We start from the raw sequence: 12,535 nt of genomic DNA, 5'->3' as shown, positions 1-12,535 counted from the left end.
ACAGATTTAGGGAAAGATCTCTGGCCCAAGGAACCTGGTTAGCAGGGGCCCTGGGCACTAGAATTTCTAGAACACATCAACATCATGCAAAACGTGGGGGAAAAACCATGTCAAAAAGAGGCCCTCTCACACACTATCCACCCTTTCACTCATCCGTTTCTAAATCTACCCTTTCACTCATCCATCCATCCTTTCAGTCATTCATCTATCCATCCATCCTTTTACTGCATCCATCTATCCATACACCCTGTCAATGCATCCATCCATTCATTCTTTCACTCATCCTTCCCTATATACATTCATCCATCCATCAATTTACCCTTTCACTCATCTGCCCATCCACCCACTCATTCATCCATCAATCCACTCACAGACCCATGCTTTCATTCATCCATTCATTCACCCTCCCTTTCAGTCATCCATCCATCCTTTTGCTCATTCATCCATCCACCCTTTCACTCCATTCATCCATCCTTTCACTCCATCCATCCATCTATTCACTCATCTATCTATCCTGTCATCCACACATACACCCTCCCTTACACCCTCTCATGCAGCACACAAAGAAAGAGGAAAGAATAGTTCTCTTCGTTATACCTCCCCTGGGACGGTGTTGCATTTTTAATTATTCTGAGGCTTACCAGTCTTGGTAAATCTGGGAATGCGCTAAAGTCCAGGGGTGAATGTGGCAGAGTAAAGCACGTCAACAACTTGTGCTGCCTTGTCTTACTTCAGATGTACCAAGCCATGCAGGGTCACACGTAAGTATCAGTTTATGTGGCTGATGTAGTGGGTTAAATTTGAGGGTGATTTTTTAAAGATGTAGATGACATTTGAATTTCAGGTTCACCCAAGGTTTAGTATGGGGTGTAATCCACTCCCCTCTGCTTTAGTAGCTATAGCTGCGTGAAGCTCTTGATGGGCCTCTTCTATCTGCTACACAGCAGACAAAGACTCAAATAACATGAAAGGGTGGGTGGGTGAGTCAGTGAGTGAAAGTGCGGATAGAAATGTGTTGTAGTGAAAGGCTGGATGGATGAGTGAAAGGGTGGATGGGTAGATGGACAGATGGAGGGATGAATGAGTGAATGAAATGATGGACGTAAGGATGAATGAGTAGAAGAATAGATGGATTAGTGATAGGGAGGGTGGATAGATTAATTAAAGAGTGGGTGGATAAATGTAAGAACTAATGGATGAATGAAAGGGAGGGTGAATGGATGGATGAACGGGTGAATCGATTGATTAGTGAAAAGGTGGGTGGATAATGAGAAAGGATGAATGGCCAAAAGGGTGGCTGGATGTATGGGTGGATGAAAGTGTAGATGGATGAGCAAAAGGATGGCTGGATTGATGAGTGTAAGAATGGATGTGTGGATGGGTGGATGGATGGATGGATGAGTGAAAGGATGGAGTTGTGGCATACCGAACCCCCAATTTTAGTAGCTGAAGCAAGGGTGTAGTTCTTGATGGGCTTCTTTTGTCTATGACTTGGCAGACAAAGGTGAATGAATGAGTGAAAGAATGGATGGATGTGTGAGTAAAAGGGTGGATGGATGGGTGAGTGAAAGGATGGATGAATGAGTACATGGATGAATGAATGAATGAAAGGGGGGATGTAAGAATGGATGGATAGATGGTTGGATAAATGTGTGAAAGAATGCAGCACACAAAGAAAGAGGAAAAAGCTACAGAGGGTTGTTTTTGTGCAGGAAGGTGTCGCGTCCTGCACAAAACAATCCTACCATGATAGGCGCTAGGCAGCATATATTGCACCATTTCAAGGAGAGGACATGATTACTCCATATAATATGGAGCATTCCTGCCTTAGCGTCTATGATTGTAAATAGAGAGTCACAATTAATTCTTACAAAACTTACTTCCCATAGGATCAAAGGGCTACTTAATTTACCAGGAGACACCCCTAAAATTGAGAGCTGCTTGTATGTGGCAGTAGGTTCACAAGAACAATAGAAAGTTAGGTTTGTTGTTGTCTGTTCCCTTTGCTCTCTTTAAGGCTGGCATGCTTTTCATCTCTTTGGTGTTTTGATCTGAATATCACTGTAAAATAATTATTGGCTGTTGCTGCCTTGAGTCACTAGTAGGCATTGCAATTCAGCCCACTGAATCAAATCACTTACTGTAAATGGAAACGGGTCCAGAATTAGAACATTCCAGGATGGAGAACAAGACAACCAGTATGTAAAAGAGTATGTTGAATTCCATGGTGCTTGCTGGGACTGATCAGCTATCTTTACCTTCTTCCTGTGGTGAGGGAAAGAGACACATCATTTTACAGAAGATACAGATGTGTGTAGGAGAATGAAGTAAAGAACCATGTGGGATGACTTCTACTGCTGTTTACTCCTCACATGGTGGTGGTACTCCTGGTGCACCCTCATCAGTGCTGATTAATTCTAAACAAAGATGAAGGATTATCTATCTATCTATCTATCTATCTATCTATCTATCTATCTATCTATCTATCTATCTATCTATCTATCTATCTATCTATCTATCTATCTAACTATCTATCTGTCTGTATGTCTATCTGTCTGTCTATCTGTATGTCTATCTATCTATCTATCACTTAGAGTACTGTGTGTACCACCTACTAACCTATGTGCATGTGATTGTTTTGCTTTAGAAGATGGGTTATCTGTCACCACAGCATGAAGGGTGCAGGTAATTCCATAGTGCCTGCTTGGACTGATCAGCTATCTGTACCTTCTTACTGTTGTAGGGGAAAAAACATCATTATACGGATTGTGTAGGTGAATTAATTAAAGAAGCATGTGGCATGACTTCTAGATGTTCACATTATACATCCCTCATTAGGGATCACTGTTGGATTGTCACATCTAAACAGATTGCAAGCGTCAAATATGTATCTATCTATCTATCTATCTATCTTTCTAAAAATCTCAAATAAATAAATATCTTTTTTAAAATGCAGATACATATTCCAGTGGTCTGCACATAATTTGCCAACTTTCCGGTAAAATTTAACAGACTTATTGGTTTGATGGTATCACACATGACTTTTCTTCTTATGAGCTTACACTTTGCATTAAAAGACTCACGAGAACCCTGGAAAAGAGAATTTCTTCATGGATAAGTCTCCCATGAGTGAAACTAATGCCAAATTGCAAAAGGACCTATTTTGCCAATTTCATGTGACACAAAATTCACAAATTCAAAGGTTTTCGCTGGGAAAATGAAAACCTCATTCAGGCCTGCCTAATACATTCACATTGTAAGGGTGACTCTGATTGTTGCATCCTCAAACAGTGTGTTTAAATAAATACAAAATAATCATGGGTTCTGCTGTGGTTGAAAGGTGCAACCTTACTGTACAAGGTAAAGTATATGTAACTGAGGCATTGGCAAGACTAGAATACATGAATGTATTTGTACTCTATGTAATAATGGAATTACAGCTTTTAATCATGTTATTTGTGTTTATCATCCCTTAAGACGTTTATGTGTGCTTGTTTTTAAAACAAATTCTCAGAAATGCAAATGTATTTATTGAGAAAAATATAGCTCTATGTAGCTGTATATATCTATATCTAGATAGTTATAGTTAGGATTGCTTTTCCATAGACAAGATGTTTTTTCATTTGCTAACAACTTTGGCACCATTTGACTAATCTTCATGAAGTTTTCAAAAAAAAAAAGCATATTTACTTTAGCTGCTTTCTGGAAAGTTTTGGGATGATCCGTCAGGTACCGTGCCGAGAAAAAAAAGGGGTCCCAAAAACAAATTTCCCCATGCATTTTCCTTATATTTCTTAAAGCAGCTCTACCATAAAAACTGCTGAACTGAATGACATCAAATTTGGCAGGAACATGGATCAGATTGTACTTTTTGTGATTTGGTGTAAATATGTTTAGTAGGTTTGAAAAATTAAGGCTGAAAAACAATTGTATATTTGGATGGTGGGGTTCAAGGAACTCTAGCGAAGGTCCCTCAATCCCATTTGCAAAAAAATAATGTGTTCTGGTGGGCCTATAGAGCTATTTTCCCTTGGACCAATTTGCTCCTGTAGGAGTCAGGCTGATTGGTTTCCAGTATCATGAGAAAACTGTTGCTGGCAGCCATTACAGGACTCAGGGACTTAGGGGCCAGATGTAGCAAACACTTTGCGACTCGCAAACAGTGAAAATCGGCGTTTGTGAGTCGCAAATGCGTGTTTGCTATGTAGAAATGCATTTTGCGAGTCGGAACCAACTCGCAAAATGCATTTCCGAGTCGCAAATAGGAAGGGGTGTTCCCTTCCTATTTGCGAGTCGCAGTGGTATGCAATTCCATTTGCGACCGCGTTCGCGGTCGCAAATGGAGTCGCAGTTACCATCCACTTGAAGTGGATGGTAACCCACTCGCAAACGGGAAGGGGTCCCTGTGGGACCCCTTCCCCTTTGTGACTGGACCCAAAATTATTTTTTCAGAGCAGGCAGTGGTCCAAGGGACCACTACCTGCCCTGAAAAAATCCGAAACAAAAGGTTTCGGTTTTTTTTTTCTAAGTGCAGCTCGTTTTCCTTTAAGGAAAAAGGGCTACACTTGGAAAAAAAAAAACTGCTTTATTGAAAAGCAGTCACGGACATGGAGGTCTGCTGTTCCCAGCAGGCCTCCATCCCCGTGAGTGCCCTGAGTCGCTATGGGGGCGCAAATTGCGACCCACCTCATTAATATTAATGAGGTGGGTCTTTGCGACCCCATAGCGACTCGCAGAAGGTGTCTGAGACACCTTTCTGCATAGCAAATTGCGACTTGCAATTTGCGAGTCGCACGGACTCGCAAATTGCAAGTCGCAATTTGCTTCTTTCCTACATCTGGCCCTTAGTCCCCTATCCTGAAGTAATAAAAAAATATATAGCTGCTCCCTCCAGGCAGGAGCAATGCTAGTTCCCACACTAAGCAGGGAGTTGGGAGTTGGCTAGGGCCAGTATGGTACTCGGTGGGTGGCATGAGGTAGGCCTTGGGGCACCCACCTATAATTAATGCAGGCCCCTGGCGGTGGGGTCCCTGGATTCCAAAATAGGCTTGGAAGGGGGCCATGCAGGCCCACTCCCACTTATAATAACAGGTAGTCCTCGGGAATGGGTCTCTGGGACCTAATAGAGCTTGGGGAGGGGGGCTGTGTGGTCCCCTACCCCTTTTGTATTGTATTTGGTGCTGGGAGATGGGGTCCTGGGGACAAAGAAGAGTCAGGGAGGGGTTGCAGTCCCTTTCTGTAGGAGGCTGGCCTGGTGTGTGGTGGGTACCTATGGTACTTACACCTGATACCAGGTCCAGGTATCCTTTATTAATGTAGTGTAGTCAGTGTCTAGAAGTCTAGAAGTCTAGAAGCCGGGTTCTCTAGAGGTATCTGTGGATGAGCAGCTAAGGCTTATCTAGGAGACATGCAAAGCTCATGCAATACTACTGTAGTCACACACAGTACTTACATACATGAAAGAAAACACTCAGTGTTACAAAAATAAAGGTACTTTCTTTTGGTGACACAAATACCAAAAATACCATATAGGCTATACTCCCTTAGGAGGTAAGTAATACAAAAATTATTTACACTAGTATGCAGAAATAGCCATAAAAGAGTTTTAATACAGTGCATTTAGTGAAAATCACAATAGAGAGAAATAGCCCTTGGAGGAGCACAAACCATAGACTAAAAGGTGGAATGCAAGAGTTGGTCCCCCACCTCGGTACGTGGAGTGTGTAGAGGGAAGCAGGGAGCACTAGGAAAGCCTAAAGGTAAGTACCACAACAACCCCCAGCGATCAGAAAAGCAGGAGTAAATCACTTTAAATTCCCCAGAATACCCACTTGGAAGAAAAGAAGAATATTGCAAATCCGAGAAGAGATTGCAAGACACCAACAGTGGATTCCTGGACAAGATGACCTGTGGAAGAAGGGGACCAAGTCCAACAAACACAGCAGAGTCCAGGAAGGGCAGGAGCCCCTACCCACCTGTAGGATAGTACCATCTTGCCTACCATGTTACCCCTATTTTTACTTTTGTGTCAATTTGTTTTTGCCTGTATCACTGGGATCCTGCTAGCCAGAACCCCAGTGCTCATAGTTTGTGGCCTAAATGTGTTCCCTGTGTGGCACCTGACTGTGTCACTGAGGCTCTGCGAATCAGAACCTCAGTGCTTATGCTCTCTCTGCTTTTAAAATTGTCACAGCAGGTTAGTGACCATTTTTACCAACTCTGATTGGCACACTGGAACACCCTTATAATTCCCTAGTATAAGGTACCTAGGTACCCAGGGTATTGGGGTTCCAGGAGATCCCTATGGGCTGCAGTATTTCTTTTGCCACCCATAGGGAGCTCAGGCAATTCTTGCACAGGACTGCCATGGTAGCCTGAGTGAAATAACGTCCACGTTATTTCACAGCCATTTTACAGTGCACTTAAGAAACTTATAAGACACCTATATGTCTAACCCTCACTTGGTGAAGGTGAGGTGCAAAGTTACTAAGTGTGAGGGCACCCTGCCACTAGCCAAGGTGCCCCCACATTGTTCAGGGCAATTTCCCCGGACTTTGTGAGTGTGGGGACACCATTACACGCGTGCACTACATATAGGTCAATACCAATATGTAGCTTCACAATGGTAACTCTGAATATGGCCATGTAACATGTATAAGATCATTGAATTGTCCCCCCATGCCAAATCTGGTATTGGGGTGCCAATCCCATGCATCCCCGTGGCTCCAGCATGGACCCCGGGTACTGCCAAACTAGCTCTCTGGGGTTTTCACTGCAGCTGCCGCTGTTGCCAACCCTCAGACAGGTTTCTGCCCTCCTGGAGTCTGGGTAGCCATTCCCAGGAAGGCAGAACAAAGTATTTCCTCTGAGAGAGGGTGTTACATCCTCTCTCTTTGGAAATAGGTGATAAGGGCTGGGGAAGAGTAGCCTTCCCCAGCCTCTCGAAATGCTTTGAAGGGGACAGATGGTGCCCTCCTTGCATAAGCCAGTCTACACTGGTTCAGGGATCCCCCAGCCCCTGCTCTGGCACGAAACTGGACAAAGGAAAGGGGAGTGATCAATCCCTTGTCCATCACCACCACAGGGGTGGTGCCCAGAGCTCCTCCAGTGTGTCCCAGACCGCTGCCATCTTGAATGCAGAGGTGTGAGGGCACAATGGAGGCCTCTGAGTGGGCAGTGCCAGCAGGTGATGTCAGAGACCCCTCTTGATAGGTGCTTACCTGGTTAGGTGGCCAATCCTCCTCTGAGGGCTATTTAGGGTCTCTCCTGCGGGTTTCTCGTCAGATAACGAATGCAAGAGCTCACCAGAGTTCCTCTGCATCTCCCTCTTCGACTTCTGCCAAGGATTGACTGCTGACTGCTCCAGGACGCCTGCAAAACTGCAACAAAGTTGCAAGACAACTACCAGCAACATTGTAGTGCCTAATCCTGACGTCTTACTTGACTTTTTGCTGGTGGTGCATGCTCTGGGGGCTGTCTGCCTTAAACCCTGCACTGGAAGCCAAGAAGAAATCTCCTGTGGGTCGACGGAATCTTCCCCCTGCTAACGCAGGCACCAAACTTCTGCTTCACCGGTCCTCTGGGTCCCCTCTCATCGTGACGAGCATGGTCCCTGGAACACAGGAGCTGGATCCAAGTGACACTGACAGTCCAGTGGTCCACCTGCCCAAATTTGGTGGAGGTAAGTCCTTGCCTCCCCACGCCAGACAGTAATCCTGTGTACTGCGTGAACTGCAGCTGCTAGGGCTTCTGTGCACTTTTGCAAGGAATCCTTCATGTGCAGCATAGCCCAGGTCCCCAGCACTCCGTCCTGCATTGCTCAACTCGCTGAGTTGACCACCGGCTTTGTGGCACCCTCCTTTGTAGTGTTGAGACAACCGCTGTGCTCAGATTTCTTGAATGTCTGTTCAAGTGCTTCTGCGGGTGCTGCCTGCTTCTGCATGGGCTCTCTGTACTGCTGAGTGCCCCCTCTGTCTCCTCCTCCAAGGGGAGACTTCCTGGTCCTTCCTGGGCCCGGGCAGCACCGACTTTCATTAAACCTCAACCTTTGCAGCTAGGAAGACTTGTTTGTGGTCTTTCTGCATGGAAACAACTCTGCATCCTCCAGCACGCTGTGGGACAACTTCTGTGTGAAGAAGAAGTTCCTGGCATCTTCTGTGGTGTCAGAATCTTCAGCTTCTTCCACCCAGAGGCAGCCATTTTGCACCTTCATCCGGGGTTTAGTGGGCTCCTGCTCACCCTGGACACTTTCGTGACTCTTGGACTTGGTCCCCTTCCTTTGCAGGTCCTCAGGTCCAGGAATCCATCTTCAGTGCTTTGCAGTCAGTTGTGGTCTTTGCAGAATCTCCCATCACGACTTTAATGTGTTTCTGGGGAAGTAGGGTAACTTTACTTCTACTTTTCAGTTTCTTGGGGTGGGGTATCTTGGACACCCTTAGTGTTTTCTTTCACTCCCAGCGACCCTCTACACACTCCACTAGGCCTGGGGTCCCTAAGTGGATCGCATTCCACTTTCTTAGTTTATGGTTTGTGTTGCCCCTAGGCCTATTGCATCCTATTGTATTATACAGTGTTTGCACTACTTTTCTAACTGTTTACTTACCTGATTTTGGTTTGTGTGTATATTTTGTGTATTTTACTTACCTCCTAAGGGAGTATATCCTCAGATATTTTTTTTGGCACATTTTCACTAAAATAAAGTACCTTTATTTTTAGAAACTCTGAGTATTGTGATTAGTGCTATATGATATAAGTGGTATAGTAGGAGCTTTGCATGTCTCCTAGTTCAGCCTAAGTTGCTCTGCTATGGCTACCTCTATCAGCCCAAGCTGCTAGAACACTACTAATCTACTAATAAGGGATAACTGGACCTGGCACAAGGTGTAAGTACCATTAGGTACCCACTATAAGCCAGGCCAGCCTCCTACAGCACCAGACTGAAGGTGCAAGAAATGAGTTGATGGTGATGAAGGAGAGTGAGCATTCCACCCAAAAAGACAAAGTTGAGTTCCTGGAGGATGCAGGTGATGTCCCACGCGCTAAGGAGAATTTAAGTTGGGTTTGCATCTTTCAAATCCACCAAGTCTTGGCACATGCAAAACTTGTGGTTAACAGAAAGTGGAGCTGTCCGCGACCAGGAGGACCAGGTGGACTCTACCCAGGAGGGGGAATAAGACAGAGCCCTCAGCAATACAGAGAGCCCAGAAGCAAAGGCAGCACCCACAGGATTCCCACAGGATAGGGACACCAAAGTAAAAAAAGGAGCGCATGCAGCACTACAAAAAGGGATCCCATGACAACTGGAAACTACTCAGGAGCTGTGCATCGCAGGGTGGAGTGCTGGGGGCTGGAGCTTCAAGGTGCCTGAAGATTCTTTGGAAAAGAAGCCAACAAGCCTCGGCAACTGCAAGTGATGTGGTGCATGGGGGTACTGTCCTGCGTGGCCAGGCAAGGGCTCACCTCTACCCAAGTTAGAAAGCTAGAAGAGAGGACCATCGGGACCACTTCAGTTTACCACCCGTGATGCACGATCCATGCAGTTCAGCAGGAGAGGGGATCCACACATTGGTCGTCATTGAAGTTGGTGCCTGCAGATGCAGGAGAGTGAGTCCTTCACCCCAAGGGAGATTCCTTCTTCTTTCTGGTGGAGGCTGAAGATGTACTGTCCTCAGAGGATGCACAACCAGGGAAATATTGCAGTTGCTGGAAGGAGCCATGGATACAATGTTGCAGAGTGTGTCTTTCTTGTATGTTGCAGCTTGTCAGGTCCTGGGGCATCCAGATGCAGTTTCCTTGGTCAGGACGTCAAAGTGGAGGTTGCAGAAGAATTCTGATGGAGTCTTGCAGAATCTGAGGAACCACCCAAGAGAGAGACCCTAAATAGCCCTGAAAGGGGGATTGGTCACCTAGCTGTCTGACCGTCTATCAGGAGGGGGCTCTAGCGTCACCTGCTGGCACTGGCCACTCAGATGCTCACAGAGTTCCCTGCCAACCTTGAATCCAAGATGGCAAAACCCAGGGACCCTCTGGAGGAGCTCAGAGCACCACCCCTGCAGTGGTAATGGACAAGGGAGTAGTCACTCCCCTTTCTTTTGTCCAGTTTTGCGCCAGAACAGGGACGGGTGGTCCCTGAACTGTTGCAGACTGGTTTATGCAAGGAGAGCACCAAATGTGCCCTTCAAACTATTACCAGTGGCTTGGGGAGGCTACCCTTCCTTAGCTTGTGACACCTTTTCCAAAGGGAGGGGGTATAACACCCCTCTCCCAAACACAATCTTTTGTTCTTCCTTCCTGGACTTGAGCTGCTCAAGCAACAGGAGGGCAGAAACCTGTCTGTGTGGTGGCAGCAGCTTGGGCTGCCTTGAGAACCTCAGAAGGCTGTAATGGTAATGTTGGGGTTCTTTAAGGAGCCCCCCCGAGTGCATGGAATCATACAGCCAATGCTAGCAAAAGCATTGGGGTATGATTCCAACACATTTGATACCAAACATGCCTATGTCCTGAGTTACCATTATGTAGCTGGACATAGGTATTGCCCTATGTCCACTACACGCGTAAAATGGCGTCCCCTCTCTCACGAAGTCTGCGAAAATGGGCCTGGAATTCGTGGGGGCACCTCTGCTAGTGCAGGGGTGCCCTCACACACAGGTACTTTGCACCCTGCACTCTGGGCTAGAAGGCCTACCATAGGGGGTTCTTATAACTGACTTGGTGCAGTGAAACGTGGCAGTGAAAGGGTGCTTGCACCTTTTCACGCAGGCTGCAATGGCAGTCCTGCTAAACCCTTTGCTTGGGCACCCTATGGGTGGCAAAATATATGCTTTAGCCCATAGGGATCCCCTGGAACCCCAATGCCCTAGGTACCTAGGTACCATATACCAGGGGCACCAGTGTGCCAATTGTGGGACGAAATACAGAGTTTTGGGAGAGAGCATAATCACTGGGTCCTGGTTAGCAGGATCCCAGTGAACACAATCAAACACACTGACATCAGGCAGAAAAAGGGGGTAACCATACCAAGAAAGAGGGTACTTTCCCCTTAATTATGCACTTTGGCCCTGAGAGATGGGGTCCCTGGTGTCCAATAAGACTTGGGGAGATGGGGGCTGCACAACCCCTCTCCCCTTTTTAATTGGTTTTGGACCCAGGGGATGGGATCCTCTGGACCTACTAAAACTTGGGAAGGGTGGCCCTGTGGTTCCCCCTCCCCTTTTTTATTGTATTTAAACCTGGAGGATGGGGTACCCAGGCCCATGGAAGAGTCAGGGAGGGGGACTCACACCCCTTCCCCTTAATTATGTACTTTGGTCCTAGGAAATGGGGTTCCTAATGCGTAATAAGGCTTACGGTGTTTGGGGCTGCACAAACCCCTTTCCCTTTTCAATTGGTTTTGACACCGGGTGATAGAGTTCCCGGGGCCTCATAAGGCTTGTGGGGGGGGCACACAGCCTCCCTCCCCTTTTAATGAATTTGGCCCTGGACGATGGAGTCATAGGGCCCAAGAAGGGTCAGAGAGGGGAGTTACTCCCACCTCCACTTAATTATGTACTTTGGCTCAGGACGATGGGGTCCATGGAGCCAAATAAGGCTTGGGCAGCAAGGCTGAGGGGCCCTGCTCCCCTTTTTAATCACCTTTGGCCCTGGGTGATAGGGTCCCTGGGACCTAATAAGGCTTGGGGAGGGAGGCTGCATGGACCTCTCCCCTATTTTATGAAATTCTGCCCTGGGAGATGGAGTTCCCAGTGCATAAAAAGGCTCAGCAGTGTGGCCCACCTTGTCCTTTTTTATCTAATTTGGTCCGAATGCATGGGGTTCCTGGGGCATAATAAGGAGGACCATGCAGCCCCCTCTCTTTTTTTGGAAATTGGCCCCAGTCAAGAAGGCTTAGGGAGTGCACTCCAACCAACCCTTAATTATTGAACTTGGCCCTGGGGTATGGTGTCCCTGAGGCCTAATAAGGCTTAGGGGCGGGTGCTGTGCCCCCTTCCTTTAAAAAAAAAAGCCCATCGGAATGGGATTTCCATGGCCCGAAGGCCAACTGCATGTCGCCCCAGGTGGGGGCATGGGAACAGGTCCTGGCCACAGGCCAGGCTCTATAGCCAACTCCCTGCTGCACATGGCCAAAGGCCATGTGCAGCATGTGGTTGGCTGTCTTGGGCACAACCCCCCCGCTGCCCATTGCCAAAGGCTTTTCACACCTTGGGGTTGGCTGCCTGCAGGGTGTTGGACACAGAGCCTGGCTGGAAGCTGTCAATTATGTCATTTGAAATGTCATCAGTGATATCATATATGATGTTATTGAACATGTAATACGTGACGTAATATGTGAGGTCATAAGCAGTGCATGGCGGGGCGCAAGTTGCAGTTACCTCTGAGAACTATAGCTATTACATTTCTATGTTTTTTGTTGTTCAAAACGCTACGTTGCCACTGACATATTGACTTAACAATACTGTTACTTTAACCTTTTAGATTTTTCAGTGAAAAAATAAATAAATAAAAAAGTGTATTTTAATTTGCTCTGTGGATGGATTTA

At 46.5% G+C, this 12,535-nt stretch overlaps 1 protein-coding gene across 1 annotated transcript in view; it reads right to left on the bottom strand.

Annotated features, from left to right (window-relative positions):
* Window positions 1-12,535, bottom strand: part of LOC138296270 (uncharacterized) — a 44,121-nt gene that overhangs the window by 22,513 nt on the left and 9,073 nt on the right. The window contains exon 2 of the mRNA XM_069235237.1: window positions 2,142-2,265. The gene's annotated coding sequence lies outside the window, so the exon portion shown is untranslated. The remainder of the gene's footprint in view (window positions 1-2,141; window positions 2,266-12,535) is intronic.

The sequence above is a fragment of the Pleurodeles waltl genome, chromosome 1_2 (genome assembly GCF_031143425.1).
Source record: "Pleurodeles waltl isolate 20211129_DDA chromosome 1_2, aPleWal1.hap1.20221129, whole genome shotgun sequence".
NCBI classification, from domain to species: Eukaryota; Metazoa; Chordata; class Amphibia; order Caudata; family Salamandridae; genus Pleurodeles; species Pleurodeles waltl.
The sequence above is the reverse complement of the archived record's forward strand: the minus strand, read 5'-3'. Positions and strand labels throughout refer to the sequence as shown.